The sequence below is a fragment of the Anas acuta genome, chromosome 1 (genome assembly GCF_963932015.1).
Source record: "Anas acuta chromosome 1, bAnaAcu1.1, whole genome shotgun sequence".
NCBI lineage: Eukaryota > Metazoa > Chordata > Aves > Anseriformes > Anatidae > Anas > Anas acuta.
Window position 1 is genome coordinate 156,313,671 of NC_088979.1, and position 20,382 is coordinate 156,334,052.

Consider the following 20,382-nt stretch of genomic DNA (forward strand, 5'->3'; position numbering starts at 1 on the left):
GTTTCTAAAGAAAATATATGGAAACGTGAAGTGGAAGCTTCACTAGACTCCAGCTCCATGTTCTGTGATCCTGCTCACTAGGTCTGAGCTGGAAGTCAGGTTTGTAGCAAAAGTTGTTATGAGGGCTCAACAGACAAAAAGGTTAAAAAATTAGAAATGGTAAGGTAGAAAGGCATATGGGCTGACAAGTCAAAAATGAGATCTACTTAGTTACAGACTGATTTAGTTGATCAGGCTACTCCTTGCTCACTGATTGGCCACACAAAGGAATGACACAAATGACATGATGCAGATTTGAAATAAATACAAATGATAGAATCTTTCTCCTGGGATGCAGTCAGGAGACTCCAGAGACATATGCCTCTCAGCATCTCTTTCACTGCTCTGCACTGTTATCAAAGCCCAGGAGCATTGGCGGTCATCCTGCCCTCAGCTCCTTTGGTGGTAGGAACTGCGAGTGCTCTCCCTATCTGACTCAGCCAAAGTCAGCTGGGATAGCTAAGATCCATCTACTCCTGTTTTTTTTTTTTTTTTTTTTTAAACTCACTCTGACTGAAGTAGATTAAGGACCATTTGCACTATCCCTCTGTCTGCAAACCCTCCAGCAGAGGTGGGAACAAACAGCTGAGGTAGAAGTGATAATGTCTTATCTGCTCCAGCCTCTTTCAAAGTGAATATCTGTTCAAAGCCTATGGGGTATGTAGCAAAAAAGCAGCATACATCTCCTCCTCTTCCTGTATGTGGTCAGGACCTGAGTTTCATATCTCATCTGAAAGATAACACATCCAGGAGCATCCTGGGAGAGCAATTTAGTACTGAGTCAGAGGGAAGAGAATGAGTCACTGCAGCTCTTAGATTTTTCTTGGAAGTTTCTCACTAAAGCATTGACCCAGCCTGACACTGTTTAGTAGATGACATCAGAGAGACTAGAGTTTATGTTAAATTCAACATGGATAAAGGCTAGGATCCTAGGAAACCAGTTTCAAAAGAGTGGTTAATTCTTTGTGGGGCTGTTAAAAAGTACTTAATTGAGGTATTTTCATCATGTACTTATGGTAAAAGAAAAGCAACCCCCTTCCTCCCAAAAATCAGAAGACTCTAACCAGAAATCTTGAGCTGTTAAGTAGTAGATACGGCATGTGTTACATTACAGACTGTTCCTTCCCTTATCGATGGTACACAAAGTGAACTCATTATAATTGGATCGTATTTGGCTAGAAAAAGCTCCAGTCCTTCTTTTTCTTTCTCTCTTTCTCTCTTAATTTGTTTTTTCTTTCTCTCTCCCTCTTTCACTCTTTCACTCTTTCACTCTTGCTCTTTCTTTTGCTCTTTCTATTTCTTTCTCTCTTTCATCATCGAAAGAAAGCTACCTGATTTTTGCAGTGAAGCTGCCTGCAATCCTGTGAAGGATCCCCTCATCAACAGAAAAGCATCAATGGCAGTGCCAGGTTGTCCTCGTGGAGTGGTGCTCTGATGATTATCAGTGAATTGGCAATGATTAGTGACTCACTGTTGCTCATTCTTAATCCAGCCCTGCTTGTACTGCCTTGTGGGAAGCAAATCGGAGCACATGCACAGGAAGAAGCCTCAGAGTTATTTTGCTGGCAGCCTTCCAGAAACCTCCTTTGCACTGTAACTGCCTGTCTGCTACCCACAAAGTTTGCCATCCGGCTGAAGATTTTCTTCTTTTCTGCTGCTGCAGACTTGAAGCCACATGACACAGACAACCATACATGTGCAAAAGCTGTGTCTGCTGTGTCTTGTCCTCAGTGTGCTACTCCATGACTATTCAAAATGCAGAACTGGCTAGAATGTAGTATGGTTCCAGTCTGGCCCATGTGCCTTGGATCACCCGAGTTCAATACAGCAGGACTTAAATGGCCGGTGGACCAGAACACCACCTCCGCCCCTCCCTCCCCGCTCCCCCCCCGCCACATATCACTCTCATATGGGACTGAGAACAGGGGACAGTAGAAGGACAGGCCAGGAAGTTAGTTGTAGAAGCAGGACTTTTAAGAACCTGAGCTGGTGAATCTGGAAATTAGCCAGTGAAGGTATCAGAAAGTAAATGTGGCTGTCTCAGTTCTCTCAAAATGCTATAGATTCTATTCCTTTTTTACTAACCCTTCTGCCTCTGTTGCACCAATCTATTTCCTGCACAGAACTGGCTAGAGACCATACAGTTGACTCGGTCTGTTTCGTATAATCCCAGAAATACATAAGCAGCAGTGGAAAAACTATTTTTTTTTTCTTTAAAAAAAACAACAACAAAACATGACTGTTTCATGGCCAGTTCCAGACCTCAGTAAAAACTAAGCTTCCCATACAATCATATGCACACAATGTTTAAACACAAGGGTTAAGCACATGAAATTCAAGATAAAATGAATCCCAATATATTTTCAATCAACTGTTCTTTAGCAGCTGTAAGAAAACACTAGGTACCTATACAAATGACAGTCTTTTTAGTTTAGCCAACATTTAGAGCAATAATTCTCAGAACCTAAACTAAAGGCAAAGACATGCTTAGCAGCTATATGCTCAACAGCACCATTCCTGGAAAGGAAGAAGGTTTCTGATACCTGGAAGAATTTATAAAATAAGGCAATTATGTTCTACAATCACTTAGTAAGAGGAGTAGGTCTCTTAGGGTCTCTAGTCTTTGACTTTGTTTTTCATGCCAAACATATTTTGTCACTTTTGTTCTCATTGCTTTGAGCTGTTTCTGGCATAGTGTGTAAGTTCTGCTTACTGCAGCTATACATCTTGAAAAAACATGAAGTTGTTTATACGCAATGTTTTGATGGATGGAATGAAAGCTGGCATTTCAAGACACATTTTGAATGTTTGCATCCAGAGTTCTTGGCACACTGGTGCATCCTGGAAAAAAAAAAAAAAAAGGAAAACAGAAAAAAAGTTCCGCTTCAATAACACGAAAACCTCATTGTATTTAATGGGTGGCTCCAGATGAGGTGGCATCCACACAGCCACCTGCCTGCCAGGAACTCTGTCCAAGTGTCCAGGTGCGTACTAGATGGGGTAAGGTGTCCTCTTTTAATTGCAGGACACCTTTCTATGCCTGAGAAGCAAATCTGTTATTCTAAGGGTGAAGGGATACCTCTCAGAACACTTTTGGACACATCTCTAGTGTCTTTAGGTTTTGACTGTCTTGGTTTCCCAGAGTTAAAAGGGCTCCCCTGACCCTCTGTCCTTTCTCTTACTGAAATTCTTGTCCACATGTCCTTTAGGCAAAAGACAACTGGGATATGCTTTTTTATGCATACTAATTTCTCAAGCTTTTGTACTTCTGTTTCGGGAGAGAAAAGGACTGTTTGAATTTGAATTGTCATCTGAGGGAGATAACATAGGAGTGGCTTGTGTGATTTGCAGTACACATAGTCTTTTTGGTCTATGTGCCATTGCATGTGACTCCAAGGACTATTCCTTGCGCATGAGCACATTTCTGGTTAATATATCTTATACTTCTGCTCTGTGAAACCAGCAGCTGGTCAGCAAGCCACAGACCATGCTGATCAGCAGTGGCACAGTGTGTTGGAGTGGAATGGAGACCTTGGCTTTGTGCTGCATAACTGGGACACAGAAGATTTCATCACCAGGCAGGAGTCGGCTGCCAGTCTGGCATGTTGTGTGATGTGTGATGGGTCTACAGAAGGCTAACACTGCATACCCTTTGTATCTGCTCAATGGTTCTTCATTAGCAGCTGCACTGACTGAGAAACCTCCTGTTCCTGCTTTTGACATCACTTGCAGGTCACAGTTTCCTAGCACCAGTCTGTGCCAACAAGCAAAGTCCCAAGGACGTGCTGTGTCTGTGCTCCTCACGTTTGTTAGGGCAGGCTGTCCTACTGCAACTGAAATCAAGGGCCAAAACGCCCATTGAAGTTAATGAGAACATGGGTGAGCCCACTTCCCATATGGTGCCTGTCAAACACGTGCTTAAGAAACATCTGATATATTTTTATTGTCATCATGTGTTTGTTATAAAGATTAAGCCTTGCTAAAGCTTGTGAGTTCTGAGACTGTAGGCTGCAAGAAATTCCCAAGTTTTGTATAAATATCCAGCTTTATTCTTTTGTGAGAGAACCACATGCCAGCGTGAGGACTCATATGATTCTGGGTGCAAGTTAGAAAAGCCATCTGCTTTAAGGTACACTTAATGCACTTTGTGGCAAACTCTGTGGCTTCTGTCAGTGAAACATTTGTTTACATAAACCTACAGCATTGGGTCAATTTAAATAAATTTCTGATGCATAATTGAGATATTTAGGATAATTAAGACCAACCTTTACCATTTTTGCTTTTTTTTTTTTTTTTTTTTTGTGCAACTTCTTGATATCTGCTCTCTTAGTCAATGTGAATCTGAACTATAATGCTATCACATTGTAGTAAAATCATTATAATAACAATGCTGCTAAAACAACAACAAAAAACATTCAAATGATATTTGATCCTGATAGATATTCTCCACAGATTAATGTCTCATTAGGTGGTTCATTTCATTTTAAATAGGTCCCTGAACTTCAGGTAGATGACCAAAATTTTAATATGACATTACAGTGGACAGGATTTATCTGTTATGAAACAAGCTTACTGTTTTATGTCACCTTGACTTTGAGCAAATGTATCATATTATAACTGAAATTGTTCGGAGTACAATGGAGCATAAAAGAAAAATGATTCTGAACAAGGTACAGGCACAAGTTGACTTTCATACTTCCTAAGGACAGAGACTAGAGAAAAGTGTGAACCTTTGCTGTTGTAGGTTTCCTTTTACTCCACAGAACTGCTTGGGGAGCCCTCCAAGACTTAGTGGAGTGGACTGGACATAAATTGAAGATGGCATAGGAAAGATGCAAAAAAAACCCAAAAGATACCATCCCACAACTTCTTTCTATTGTGGTTAATTCTTGACAGTGTCATCATAAGACAGGCCATTTTTTATCTTCTTTTGTTAGCAGTAACAGGATTTTTTTTCTTTTTTCATAATTGCTACACTTCCTATATCAGTGATATTTTGCATATCAGTTTGTGAGTAATAAAAATCTGATAGGGAAAAGGAATAGAACTACACAGCAGCTATGTTGTTTATAGGAAGCCAAAGTGAATTTAATATAATTTATTCTACTCAGGATAAAAATCAATATCTGTTTTGAATGGATAAGAACCTCTCTTGAGTGGAGAAAAATCTTCATTTACTTCTGCTGCACCCACAGTGATTTCCCACTCTGCTGCCTGAAGCTTATTCTTCACAGTTAATAATAAACATCATTGACTAAACGATGACTGCAGTTCCTCTGCTGGAATCACAAACATTCACTTATGTTTTAGCCAGCGCTGTTCTCCCCTCAATACATTCATTCACAGCACACTGCATTACTAGAGGCTCTGTTTGTTCACGGGCTTCAGCCACAGTCAAACTCACTTAAAGTAGAACTGTTAACATTTTCCAAATAGTTGTGAAACACCTAATAAACCTGTATGTTCTCCTTGCGCTTCAGTTAGTTACTGCCTATTTACCATAGCAGAAAAAAAAGAAGGACTTTGACCTCTAGAATAGAATTTCAGGGGCGATCTCATCCAGAACGTCTGAAAAATGTGTCACCTCAAGCCACTAACCAATTTAACCTTTACTGTGTTTCATACTTAACAGAGAAAACAATTTCCTCTAACTGTATCCTAAGGGTACTGAGGATATACTGATATCACTTACACTGTATTCTGGCAGATAAGGTTTCAATTTCATCTTTGGTATTCAAAGAGTTGAGTCTAATGATACTATATAAAAGTGGTGATCTCTTCTGCATTGATTTCCAAAATACTAATTTGGTAATGCAAAAGGTGAGTGCTGATAAGCTTCTAAAAATGGTTAAATTATCTGCTGTAAGTTTAAAAAACATTGGCTTGTCTTCCTAATAAATAGGTGACTGAGTTAACTCCTGGAGAGTTAACCAAAATAGTTGTTTGTAATATGAGAAAGTCTGAAGGTTGTTTGAAAGACTTGTACATTATATTTTTTGAAATGGATTTGAGCAAGCTCATAATGTGTTGTAAGTTTGTCCTCCAAATAGTATAAAATACCTGTAAATCCTGAAATACAATTTGAAGTGTTTCTCCAGGCTGTGATTACAAAGCATCCTTCATCCATTTTAAAAGCTAATGTTAATCAAGGCTTAGCTATGAGTGAGAGAAAAATGCATCTGAATAATTAAGCTAGATAGCTTGTGTCCTGCTTCCATATGACCAAAAATATGCCTCCTCTTGGATTATTTTCTACTTTCTTGTAATCTAAGAAATGGTTTACTATACAGACAATACAGTTTCCATGGTAAATACAATACCAAAAAAAAAAATCCTTTCAGTTACGAATTTATTTATCTTCCTGGCATTGCTAGTCACATACCAGCCATGTAACATAATATAATGACATTCTTAGCTGTAGACCTGGAGTTGCTGGAGGAGGCCACGCAATGGTTGTGTAATGCCTTGAGTGCAGTCCTATGAGGCTGTGCCTACTTGTATTGAGTCTGCGCACACGAAATACTGTACGTTATGTTTCTGCTTCAAGTAACTAATTAATGAAGGCTGAAATAATTAATGATGAATGTAACAGAAGTACAGTGTGGGTACCAAGGTTAACAAGTTTATCTCATTCCTTACCATTCATTATCTGTGCATCTCTGATATTAATTGACTAAACTGTGAAAACAAGAATGGAATAAGTATAACTTAACACCTATGTGTCCTGCAGTATTCCAATTATACTTTTGCCAATGTGAAAGGTGTGCAGTAAATCATCAATCAGACTACTGAAGTGAGAGTGTAGCAGGTAACACCAGAAGATTCACTCTCCAGGGGCAATGGTATTGTTACAACTCCCTGTTATTAAGCAGCAATACTATTGGAAGGACAGCAAAATAATTATGTTGTTTTATTTCAACCTGGCTGCTGATGTCATTCCTGTCAAAACAAATGTGAAAAAAAATCCACTTGGGATGCAGACTTCAGCATGACTTCAGCTCATGCTTAAGTCATGATGAAAGGTGCCTAGGATATCTTCAAAAATACTTAACAACTCAGCGAACAAGGTTCAGAACCTGCAGGAATCACTCTCATCTCCTCTTCTAAAAAAATTAAAGAAAAACAAATCTTTCTTGTTATTAAAAACAAATATCCTAAGAGCATCTGGACTTTCCAAATGTTTAGCATGTGGATGACTCACCAACTTTATGCTAAGATACCATGCTGTTATTTCAAAACCAAAATATCAGCTTTGACATTTTTATATGTCGCACAGAGATCCGTAGTCTTTCTCATTACTATATATCATTTCAGCTTTTAAAGTCTAAAAAGAAGCTTGCATTAAGCATGATGCTGATTTTGAATTAAGGAAAGTCTTGTACAAAAAAGATATTTTCCCTGACAAACTCTGTTTGTCAAAAAGAATTGTATTTAAAAATACATTTGCATTTACTTTTCTTGTTTGGACAGGCTCTTATATTAGCTGAATTGTACTTGTTGCAAAATTTGAAATAGGAGGAAAAAAGTTATCCGTTTTTTTTCCAACTAGCTCAGAACTTAGAACTGACCAATTAAGATGGTCTTTCCAGGAATTCTCTGTTCACTGGAGCTTGCTAGAAGACTACTGAAAGTGTAGCTTTTCTACCACTTCTTGTGAAGAGACTTTGACTTCTCAGGAACATCATTTATAATGGGTGTGAGAGGGAAGAGACGTATGTATTTTTATGTACTTTTATGTAATTGCAGATTTCCTTGCTAATATTTATTTATTTATCTACCTATTTATTTACTTATTTTACCAATAAGTGATTTAAAAGAGCAGATTTTTTTATTATTATTATTTTTATTTATTTATTTTTGGGGGAGTGTGGTGGTGCTTGTATAGAACTTGAAGTATAAAAAACTTTCTTAAAGAATTTGCAACAGTAAAACTTCATTTTGGCTTATGTGACTACATATAATTTTCATGCACAATGAATATACACTTATATCCTCATTGTGGTCATGCAAGTTGTTACTTAGAATAAAATAGACCATGATTCTTAGCTTGAGTGACCACTACTAAGAGAAAGTAATCTAAGCCAAGGAAGGAAAAATGTGTTCCCATGTCACATCCATTATGTTGATAAACAAATCAAGAATAAACTTGCTATTTTTGTTTTGTGATACATGGAGTTTCAGATTGTACTGGGTACTGGCTGAGATGGAGTTAGTCCAGGCTGCACCAGTCTCTGATTGCGTCCTTTCAAAGCAAGCTAGAACTTTTAGCTACACTTTAATGCAATGCATGGGCTGGATATATCAATGTAATCATAGTGACTTCATAATCCCCCTATATGTGTCCATTGCTATTTTCTTTGGATCTGTATATAAGATAATTGAATAGTCTCTCTCCTGGGGAACAATCTGCATTTCCTGAGGTCTAAAAATCCCTTTGCTTTCCTTACTCTTAATCCTGTTACCCATTGCAGTCCATTAGGTATACAGTTCCTTCTCAGTAGCTAATGAGACTTAAATAAACATACTGAGAGACGAACACGGCCTCTACAGTTTAATAAATGATGCTGATCCTGGTCTCAGTTACACTGGTGTAAATCTGGAACAGCACCACTGCTCACAGTTGAATTGCTCTAGATTTATATCAGAGCTGTATTTAGACCATAGATTTTAGTTTTCTAACTTGCTGGAACTTTATTACTGTGATTAAAGCCATTTTAAAAAACAACATATAAAGATAACAGATGAAGTTGTGTTCCTCTTTTTTTGCCATATCTCCACATACTGCAACTCTAGCTCTATTTTTTTTTTAATCTATTTTATAACCTTATTTTTCCAATAGTTAAGGAACTGATAACATTTTACTGATAACTGATAAGATAACATTGCATATTGTAATTAGAAGACCAATATTTCTTTTCTTACAGAAAACCCTTTAACTCTGCCCTTGAATTTTTGTACTTTTGTCTGCAAATAACGTGTAGCCCAAGTTTTTAAACATACTTTGCCATCTTGTTCTTAATTAAAATAAAGTTATTTGAAAGATGAAAGAAAAACAATGCATCTTAAACTAGTCAAAGGAACAGAGCACTGTTTTGTTCTATAAAGCAAGTAGTGCCAGAGATAGCATGATCACATTGCCAATGTTATAATGAACAGGTTGTTCAGAATCTGCCAAAAATCAAAGGTGAGTCAATGGAAAAAAAAGACATTAAGAGGAGAGACACAGACAGTCAGCTTTCAGACAACACAAACCTCTGAGTCAAGCAGTTTTCTACCATGTTTTTCCTTTTAGGTCAAAATAATAGTAAACAACAATATATATATATATATATATATATATATATATATATATAATATATATATATTTTTACAGCAACTGAGTAGCCTTCCTATTTACTAGTTCAGATAGACTATGAGTAAAAATAAATATACACAGTTTAGAGAAGAATATCTATGTGCTTTAATTCTAATGTGGAGGTGTCAAATATGCATTAAGCATCATGATATTAGCCTTGGTTGAAGCTGATTCAGCTCACTAATTTTTCTAGAAAGTGCTAGAATTTGTTGAAAAAGTGAAATCTGAATTTATACTGAAAAGTTATGAGGAAGCATAACTCCCTGGTTGTATGTGTCTTGAGAACTTAAAAATGAAGTAATTTTAAGTTGATATTGGGTAAAAGTAATTGCTATTCTTGATGAAAGGATGATCTTTGGTAGTGCTGAGGACAGGAATCCATATATATTGTAATAGTTACCCACATCTTCCTGTTATAATAAGAAGAAAATGTGTGTGGGAAGGGGGAGGGGGAAGAAGATAAAAAAACCTGTGCAACAGAAGCCATTTAAAAGACAAGATTTGCCAACTATCGTTACCATAGTTACCTTGCATTATAATTATAGAAGAAAGATCTGTGATAGTCTAATTTAACCATGTGTGGGACGTATCAGTGATTGGATGATGACCCCTGTTCTATGAAATAAAGAAAAGATGTGATCTCTCTTAGCACATCAGACTCATGGAAATGAGTTAACAATCTCATTAAAAAAGTCAACCTATCAGTGTAATAAGGATGAAATATGTTTATTTCAAGACATCTGGTCACATTTCCTAGAGAACTATGACAGTTTTTTTTTTTTTTTAATTTTAAATTTTTATTTTTTAAGAAGAGAAAAAAATAACATTTTATTGTTAATTTTCAAACCCATTGTCATGTATTCTAAAATTGTTGACGCAAACTCCTACCAAAGAATTAAAGTACACTGAAAAATCTAGACTTTAAGGATTGAATACTCATCTCTTTGTTAAAGTTATATATGCAGGCCTCCATGGATCTTCATTCTTCTTGTTTGGGAACTATCCTTCCTGAGACATGCATGCTCATCTTCCTACAGATCATCACTTTGGATACTTGCGACAAAGCTGGTGAGGGGTCTGGAGAACAAGGCCTGTAAGGAGTGGCTGAAGGAGCTGGGTTTGTTCAGCCTGGAGAAAAGGAGGTTAAGGGGTGACCTTATCGCTCTTTATAAGTACATTAAAGGAGGCTGTAGCGAGGTGGGGGTTGGTCTATTAGCCCATATGCCTGGTGACAGAATGAGGGGGAATGGGCTAAAGTTGCACCAGGGGTGTTTTAGGTTGGATATTAGAAATAACTTCTTTACTGAGAGGGTTGTGAGACATTGGAATGGGCTGCCCAGGGAAGTGGTGTAGTCACCATCCCTGGAGGTCTTTAAAAGATGTTTAGTTGTTGAACTTAGTGATATGGTTTAGTAGAGGACTTGTTATTGTTAGGTCAGAGGTTGGACTCGATGATCTTGAGGTCTCTATCAACCTAGATAGCTCTGTGATTCTGTGTAATACATTCATCTTGGGAAAAAAAAGGGGTGGGGGAGGGTTGAAGAGATTTCAGAATAATCTTCACAGATTAAGAAAGCACACATTCTCCATCTGATTTTCCTTGCAATTCATACTGGCTCACACCTCGTTTGGGACTTGGACTACACACAAGTTCCAGGATTTTGCAATTAAATCCTTCATTGAATTCTCATGCTGATACAAACCATGGACTACTTGTAGATCATTTGCTTTGCCATGGTTCTACCATTTATCCTGGGGACACCCATACAGATGACTGCATGAGGTGAAGATACATGCTAACTCATCTGCTTAATAAGTGCTCATAGAAATCTAGAAATCCAATGATGTGAATGTCTTGAATTTCCCCTTGTGTGCATAAAGAATTTGTAGTATCAAGTCTGTAATCCTTGCTAACTGGTTAGTTTCCTAGTTGACCTTTTTTGTCCTTTTGGAAGCTTCCTTCTACCTTTCATTATGAAGAGCCTACAGCCAAGTAAATTTTACAAGTATACTTATATCAGAGGGGTTTTTGGTCTGATTGCTATTGAGTCACAGCTGCACAGATATTATAAGATACTATGCATATATTTACATTGTGGTCAAGCAACAGATCTTACTATAAGATGGCTAATTTGGGACTTGCTAGCATCATAGTCATGGGAGTTCAAGCTAGTTGCCTTCAAGTTTATTTGTTTCTTGGGCAGATTTTACAGCCTCATTTAAGCTTTTGGTGGTCTCTTCTACCATTGAGATTAGGACATGAAATAAAGTTTAAAATTATGCTAGGTGTGTCTGCAAGGGTTGGAACACATCCCTTTATAAACATAAAACACTCTGTGCTGTGTTGTGACTCATGCTTAACTTTCTGTCAGCTTGGCATTTTTCTATGGCAACACCATTACATTTTTATTAGATCTCCTTGTTTCCCATAGCTTTTTCCGGAGAAAAATCAACCTGGATGTTCTCCAGTTTTTCTACCCAGACTACCCCATTTTTCTATCACCCAAATCAGGGCATACCTGTGAGGCATGGAAACTAGTTTTGTTTATTACAAAAAGAAGAGTCCCTTTGTTTATATGAGGTGACTCAGAAATCTTGGCATTCTGCTATTTAGGCCACTTCTGCTTCTTGCTTGTTTGTTTTTTAGAGTCTCATCATGGCTGCAGAGGATGGGTTATCACATCAGTAGCTTTGCCCCCTCCCTATTCTTCTGAGTTTCTGTTTCATTCCCTTATAATTCTAGACTGGTTTCCAAATTTCATTTAGTTCTACATGAAAGATGCCTTGAAATATAACTAAAAAAATCCCTATACTGAAATAGCTTTCTTTTCAATTCATTACATTTTTACGTGTTTCTTCTCAAGTCAGAGAAAAACCCTTAGTCCTTTTGACATGTGTTACTTGTTTTCTTCTCTACCACTGACCCAGAGATATCGATTGTTTGCATAGTCCTACTTGTGAGACAGATTTTTAGTTAGTGTAAACTGGAGTAACTCCCTTGATTTTGCTAAACTATGCCAGCCTACACATACTGATAATCTGACCTGTAATCAATTTGTTCTCTATGGAATATTCAATTTTCCTACACCTAGTATGAAGGATGAAAGTGGGAAGGAAATAATAAATTTATTTTTTTTTCTCTGTAAAACTATTCTTATTCTACTCACATACAGACATATCAAAGAAGCCAGTAAATCTCAAGTGTATATTTCAGGTCAGCATTTTCATCTTTTTTCTTCCTGGTGAAGGGATTAATGATAAATGTGCAATACTTTGTGGAACCAAAAAAATATGCTGATTTTTTTTTTCCTTTTTCTCCATAACATGATTGAAACAATTCAGAGAAGCAAACCATAACAACCTCACTATACTTTCTGAATCTTATCCTGTCTTTACAGAGTGGCATTTATTGCCTGGGAAGAAGATTAACGAAGGACTAGAATGACCCAAATTTTCCATATTTGTTGCATGACCATAGAGTACGCAGAATCTTTAAAGTCATCTGATACTTTTCTTGCACTTTTCTGTGAAGCCTAACATCATGGATATATGAAAAATATCTATTAGTTAATTTTCAGTGGGGACACTAATGCCCCACATGCATGAATGACTGAATTTAAGCCTGTTAAGGCATTTCTTCAGGTATCAGCCTTGACTGCATATAGAAGGTGGGGGAACATTTCTCATTCTGATTACACTCCATTTTACAGTACAGAAGTGTTAAGTATCACAGATTCTTCTGTGTTAAGAAAACAGTGTAAGGCTGTTAAGATGCAACTATGAATTGTCTTCATTTTGAAGCAGATTTTCCTTTTTGCTTCCACAGCAGTAACGCCTTAATGAAAATGAATAAACAGTTCTGGCTCTAAAGCCAGATGCTAAATTGTTTCACAAGCAAATTGTTTGCTTATGCAAGTGAGATAATAGGCCCTTAAACTCATTCTGCACATATACACAATGCCTAGTATTAACATACTAACATAAGCTAAACTCTGTGGTTGCAACTATGTGGAGGTATATGCACAAAGAATCTTGCTGATTTAGTTCTGGTCTAAAAGCTCACATTGAAGACACCAGCCTCACAGAGCTTTCTGATTTTAAGAATCAAAATTTATTTTTTTATATAAATCTTTTCAAAATGCATATTCAGGATTTAATACAGCAATGCTGAAATGGGTAAGAAAAGCTTCTTACCTCAGTAGTTCATTGCTTCACTCTATAGGAATTATTATTAAACAAGTTTTTGCAAGATCTGAAACTTTTCTATGGGAAAGGTAACAGGGTCCAATTTTTGAAGAAACAAATATTCCTTGAAGTGAGCCAATGTCAAACATTCAACACCTGGAATCTCGGTGCATATTCTTTTTTTTTTTCCCACTTCTATGTCTTCTGTTTCACTCCTACATCTGCAGATTTGAATATTCAAGCACAAGCTGAGAGTAGGAGTACATTATTTTGGGCTACTGGTATTTAGTTTGAAACTGTCAATCAGTCTACAGTGAGTGTACAGTGAAGAACAAATACTGCCAGAATCTGAAAAAAAAACACTCATTACTGTTGATATGAAATGAATTTATACTGAATAATATTAAATTAAATGTTAATAGTTCACAAATTGTATATTAAATGTTGGTGCATGTTGACTTCCTCACAGGGCTCTGAAGTAGTGAAAAAAGAATTGCCCACATGGTGCTTAAGTAAAAATGGCTTCCCATGAATTCATTTTTCTTATGTTTTTCTCCATGTCAGTAACAATTTTTCTCCACCGAATTAAAAGAATGAAATTGTATTTTGTCTTCTATCTATCCTTCACACAAATGGATTTAGACTTAATACTACAAAGCTGCACAACATAGTACCTCTACTAATGTAGGACAGGAACATTTGAACATTCTCAGTCAACTGAATAAACTCAACCTTCAGAAACTGCTGAAAAAAATAGGACAAATTCACCCATATCCTGTTGTCTATGTAAATGTGGTCTCTGGAAGAAAGGAAAATAATATGAAAAAATGTATAGGATACCTGGAAATAAATTAGATATTCTAAAGCAATGGTGATAAGACATTTATACAAAAAAAAATTCAGAATTAAAAATCAAGGAGCAATGTCATTGTCAAATTAATGAGTTAATTTAATCGATAATTAATCAATAGAACATTATCTTATTTTTTTTTCCCAACTAAAGATGGTTTTTCAGAATAAAGATTAAAAGCCACAGAGAGTTCACCTCAGCTGTTGTTTGAAGCTTGGTCTGAGGAGCATCTATCTGGTGCCACGTAGATGTAGTGGCCATCTGTTTGGCTGTTTTTGTGCCTCTGTTGTGGTATAGTTGGTAAGAACTGCTGCGAAATGAGCGGAAAGCTTTTATGCTGGAAAATACTAATTTATAAATATATTAAAAAAACACAAACAAACCATAAAATGAATTTCATTTAAGAAAAAGAGGTTTGTTAAATGCACAACTCATATGCAGTGTGTGAAATTTCTATTCAGAAAAAAAAGACAGTCACAGAGTCAACATAGACCTTATTGGGATCACTGAGTACTATAGCACCTTGTTTGCCTGGCTACTGTTCTGAGAAACCCTGTGTCTTGAAAAAACATAGTACAATGTAGATTTATCAGCACATATTTCAGAACCAGTTTTTACTTTATATCTTTCTTGTAAACTTTGGAGAAAACATTTTTTTCTCAACCCTTGATAGGTTGTTTATGTGGATGTTCAATAAGTATTTCTTAAGATTATGATTCAAGCAACTTCAGCAAGTAATTAACATGTATTGCCTTGGTACATTTGTCAGTAATATGTGAAACAGAACACCCTTTTGCATGTGTTTGAATGTGCAGTATATTATTTTTTTTGTTTCAAAAGTAAGGTTAATCTTGACATTTATATAAGATTAAAGCCTTAACTTGTTTTAAGTACATATTAAAAAAAAAAAAGTGTTAATGCCTAATGACCCCTAAAGTACTTTGTTCAGAAAATACAATTTGCTATAATTTACTGAATTACTTCTTGCAGTGTTAGTAAAGAAAATCATTCCATGGTAATTATTAGTAATCAGACAATTCTGTAACATCAATCTGAAAAGTTCAAGCAGGTCTTATAAGGGCAATGAGCAGTTAATAATGCATACTCTGGTATACACCATTCCTGTTATGGAAGATAGTATTGCTAATTATGCAGTGAACTCTGTCAGAAGCAACTACTCAGAAAAACCTAACAAAAGCCCTTTGCAGAACGAAAGTAATTGCTAACAAAGAGGGTAGAGCAGAACTATATAGGTGTAACAAAGGGGCGGTCTATGGATTTCTGTGGCACAGTGTAAAGTTGTGGAAATTCTGCTTTCAGAGATAGTTTCATGACAGTTATTTTCATGTACAGATCCTTTTCTTGTTCAGTTACTACTGGGCATGTGCCCAAGACAAGATTGTATCTAGGCAAGTTGATCTTGTAGAACTATGTCTGCAAATATGGTATTTTCATAAGAATAATTACACATACAATCTACTGAGATTCATGCTGTTGTTCTAACACCTTTAACCAAAACAGCTGAACAGAACAATAGCTAAAATAATAGCTTATTTTAACTTTTTTGTAGGATTTCAATTTTTACACTTCTCAGTATAATTTTAAATTATGCCAGTGAACCTACACATGGGCTTGATATTAAAGTTGACATAGAGTTTCTACTCATGTAAGGGCAACTTCTGAAAGTAGTCATCAAACTTTCACTGAACGTCTATTGGGGCATCCAAAATGAACAAATATAATTTGATCTTTCAGAACTGCTTAGTATCTGAATCTTCTGTTGGCCTTACTTCAACATCCCTGATATGTGCTGACATCACGAGGTACTTTTGGCTCCAAGCTACCATCAACTAAATTATGCATAAGCACAATCATACTAAATCAACAGTACTCTGTTGATACAAATACAGGATAACCTTAAATACTGAACAGAAGCACTTAATTTTTTACTTACAGTTTATTTTGCAAATTTTTTGACCTTTGCCTTCTTCAGTGTCTGGAGAGTATAAGTTGTTCTGTTGATTGTGATACCATTTTAAGCATTTCACTGCTGCTTAGTGCTGAGTCATGTAAAAGAAACAAATTGATGCAATCTTTTTCAGACCTGTCTCTTGACAGACATATACTTCAGGAGAAGGTGCAGGTTGTTCACATTTTTTGAGAGGTCAGAGAATTTAGCTTTCTTTATTTTGAAGGAAAGGGTCATTCCCATTTCCACTTGCATTTTAAAATGACTTTCTCACTAGCATTACAGTATTTCACTTCTAGGCTTTGATCTAGAACTGTGATAAATGGCAAGAAGCTTTAGTACTATTTCTGGGAAATAAAATGAATATTGTTGCATCTTAAGAAACCCTAACAACATTGCTTCAATATCACTGATGCTGAAAACAGGGAAATTACCAGGGACCAAATAGTGCTTTTCCGTATTTCCAAATATTATGTTTTATAAAGCAATTGGATTTGCTCGTACATATGGGGAAACAGAAATTTCCCCTGACTTAAAAATAATGTGTAAAAAGTCTGAAAACACAGGACTTATAGAAAATGTTTCTTTGCCTGATGGCTCTGATAGAGGCCAGGAAAGCAGGGACTATTTGCTGTCACAATTTGGTAGTCTATGTGAAATGAGAGAGTGACTGCTGCCAGTTACGTTTTCTGACTAATCCAATGCCTGTTCAGCTATGGCAGTTGAGAATGCGTCTGAATAACGAAATATGTCCCATGCTTGAAATCAAGCAGGTGGTTTAGTACCTTGATGAGTCAGGTGTCATAACAGAAAACACTATAACTTACTGCTTGTTGGCATGTCTGTAGGTAGGCTCAGCCAAGATGACAAGAAAGGAACGGACTTCTCAGCCCAGGAAGCTTGTTGGCAGCAAAATACAGGAGCTTACCCTGTCACTGCCTAGGCTGTACTGGGAGATTAATGGTTATTTTATTCTGACTACATTTAAGTAGGAAACTATGCTACAGCCTCTAGAAGAATGGCTAAAAGTCTGTGTGTGCCTCTCTGTATAAATGCACAAATATATATAGTATGCATATACATATAAATATGCACAACACACATATAAGGCTACGTGTAAATGACTCACTTCAATCCCATCTTACTGCTGAGATTCATATATAAAACAAACAAGCAAACAAACAATTTCATTGGCCTTTCTCTGCAACTTACTGCTATCATACTTCAATTAACTTCTTCACTGAAATAAAATTAAGAATTAATAAAAATAAGAAAGAATAAATAAAAAGTAACGAATAAAAACCTTGTGTCAGAGCAGATGTTATTCTAGATTTTTTGTCATTATGAAGTTTCTGCATTATAGTTTTTTTTTGGGAAGAACATCTGAAGAATCTTGCAATTACTATGCTTAAAAGAAATTGGAAAATATTGATTTCTGGTTAACAAGGACTGAGTTTTCAATGTCTGTTTTGTATGTATCTCAAAGTATGCACATAGATATATGGGAGCTTAAAGTCCTTTCCCAAAGTCTTCAAATCCAGTGTATTCCTCCTTTTCAGGCAGAGGCTTAACTCACAGCTGAAATAAAGAATGTTAATATTCGTTACCCCCAAGGAGAAATCATTTATCTTGATTTGATGGCTGAGCCAACTGTTCTGCACATGAGCAAAAGCAGGGGCTCATCACAACGCATGTCTGAAAGTTGTATCTTAGCCAGTGCTTCAGGGCTTTCAGCAGATACTGGCCCAGCTATGGTATACATCCAAGATCCTTCAACCAACCTAGGGTGTCAGAATTATCCTCTTGTGATTGATTTTCTCCACTCTTGCTGTATTTGAGGACTCCTGTGTTAGGTTTCCATGTGAGAGAGCAGCCCTCACCCTGCTGGCAGCACAACTGCCTTCTGGCACCCCACCACCTGTCACTGGCTGGGTGTCTGCCAAGGGCTGCTACCCAAAGCCTGGAGAGGTATGCTCAAAAACTAGGGCTTCAAAGTCATAAGTATGACTTGGCAGCAAGACTTGTCTCAAAAAATTCCACTGCTTAGGGAGAGACAACGACTGGACTGTGATGGGAAAGTCCCTAACTGTCCCCTCCTCCTTCAGGATCCCTTTCCATCAGCAGAAGCCCCAAATCTGTGGCCTTTAGTAGCACGGGAAACAATACTCAGTTTTCTTTAGCAGCACCGGGAAAGGACTCTGTTAGGTTTCTTCAGCATGAGTTACTGTACATCAGGCTCTGTGCTTCTCTGACCTATGCTTGCTGTTGTGCCCTCAGGTCAGCCAAGGCAGCAGAGTTGTTTGGACAGCTTCGAGTAATCTTTGTCATGCTTACCACCAGGATAAGAACAAGCCCCGTGCAAGTGGAGGTTGAGCAACAAAGATTAAACAATTAATAAAATCTTTGGTAAGTGTCTGATCACAGTATAATCATGTTTTCAGATGTGCATGTTTTAGCCTTCCATTCGTCCTGTTCAGTGTCTGTGAGAGCAATATATGCTGGTCAGCAGGGTGAGGTTTTAAGACTAAAGTAAAAATTGTACTTTCTTGAACCTTGGCAAGAAAGACAACCACTTTTCCTTGGCCTTTGTCTAATAGTCATAGAGACTGTAAGTTCATAAGTGCAGTGAATTGTCTTAATGTGTTTGATATACACTTAAATTGTAATAACAAATCAAGTGTCATTGTACATTCATTTCATGTGTTTTATATTAAAAACAAACAAACCAACAAAACTTGGTCGCTATACAGAATAGACTGAAAAATGTCTCGTATGGTAAGATAATACTTTCAAATGCCGTTACTATGTTGGGTGTTCAGCCAAGATAGTCAGACAAAGCCTAGTTCTCTGAAAGCATGAACCTTTCAAAGCTCTTTTCTGAAAGCTGGACAGATGCTCCGTGTTCAGAAGCAGAAATCTAGATGGCTCAAGTTATCATTTATTTTTTTAATTTATTTTTTAAGAGGAGGCAAAGTGACAACCTGCTTTTCAAAGCAAAACATTGTTTTTACTTTCAAAGATCCATAAAATAACCTGGGATCCCCAGATCTCCCTCTCGCTTCTGTTGTGCTTAGGATCACTAAATGGCTAAACATATGTCCTGAGTGTAACTGTGGAAAGCAGTGAGTTTCTTTCAAGTTGTCAAGAATTTGAATCATTTGAACTACTTTACCTTCAGCTCTGTGCTTCTACCTCCTCAATTGACCTTTGATGCTATTTTACATTATTTAAAAGCCACCTAAATTTAATTTCACAAAGCTACAACAAATAAGACTATAAGCAAAGGGAAACTCATATTTGTACTATTACACTAATAGGCTTAATAACAATAATCCACCAACATCTGCAATCATAAAATAAAAACTTCATTATCATTTCAATACAGTTAATACAAATCCTCAGGTTCTCCAGTACACCAGCTGTGTCCTGGTGCTCAACAACACAAAACAGCAATTCACGCAAAATTACCAGTCTTTGTTACTGACTCTTTTCCTTGGCTCCAATCCCAAAATATTCCTGCTGTTCAGGTCTTTTGTTTCCTCTCACTGGAAGTCTTTCTTTTCCTCAGAGAATACAAAAGATCATCCCCAAGGATGCCTTCAGTAGTAGCCTTCTCACCTCCAACATCATGCCTCCAGCCTTTTATTCCTCACAGTTAAGAGCCCTTGAGGCTTGGTTAATAGCCTCTACTGATTTGCACCACGTGCTTCTTTCTGTGGTGCTGCTGGCATTGCTTGAGACATGCCCACAGTGATCTCTAGCACCTTTAACTGTCTTGGAAGCTGAGTATTAGAAAAAATGATCATATAACAATAATATTTACTGATGTCTTTCCTTAAGGATTGTAAAATGCTCAAAAATAAAATAAACCAGCATTTATTGCTTCCCTTTAAATTAGGATAGTACTTTCAGTGCTGGATATTCTATTAAGCTAGAGACTTGAGAACTTAACCAGGAATAAGACCTATCTGTCTTGGGCATTGT

At 36.8% G+C, this 20,382-nt stretch overlaps 1 long non-coding RNA gene across 1 annotated transcript; it reads right to left on the bottom strand.

The window, feature by feature from the left end:
* Positions 1-13,949: 13,949 nt before the first annotated feature.
* Positions 13,950-20,027, bottom strand: LOC137848648 (uncharacterized). The gene is made up of 3 exons (XR_011091461.1): positions 19,884-20,027; positions 14,625-14,739; positions 13,950-14,378 (listed from the first exon to the last, which is right to left on the bottom strand). It is a non-coding gene; the product is annotated as an uncharacterized lncRNA (long non-coding RNA).
* Between the last annotated feature and the right edge of the window lie 355 nt (positions 20,028-20,382).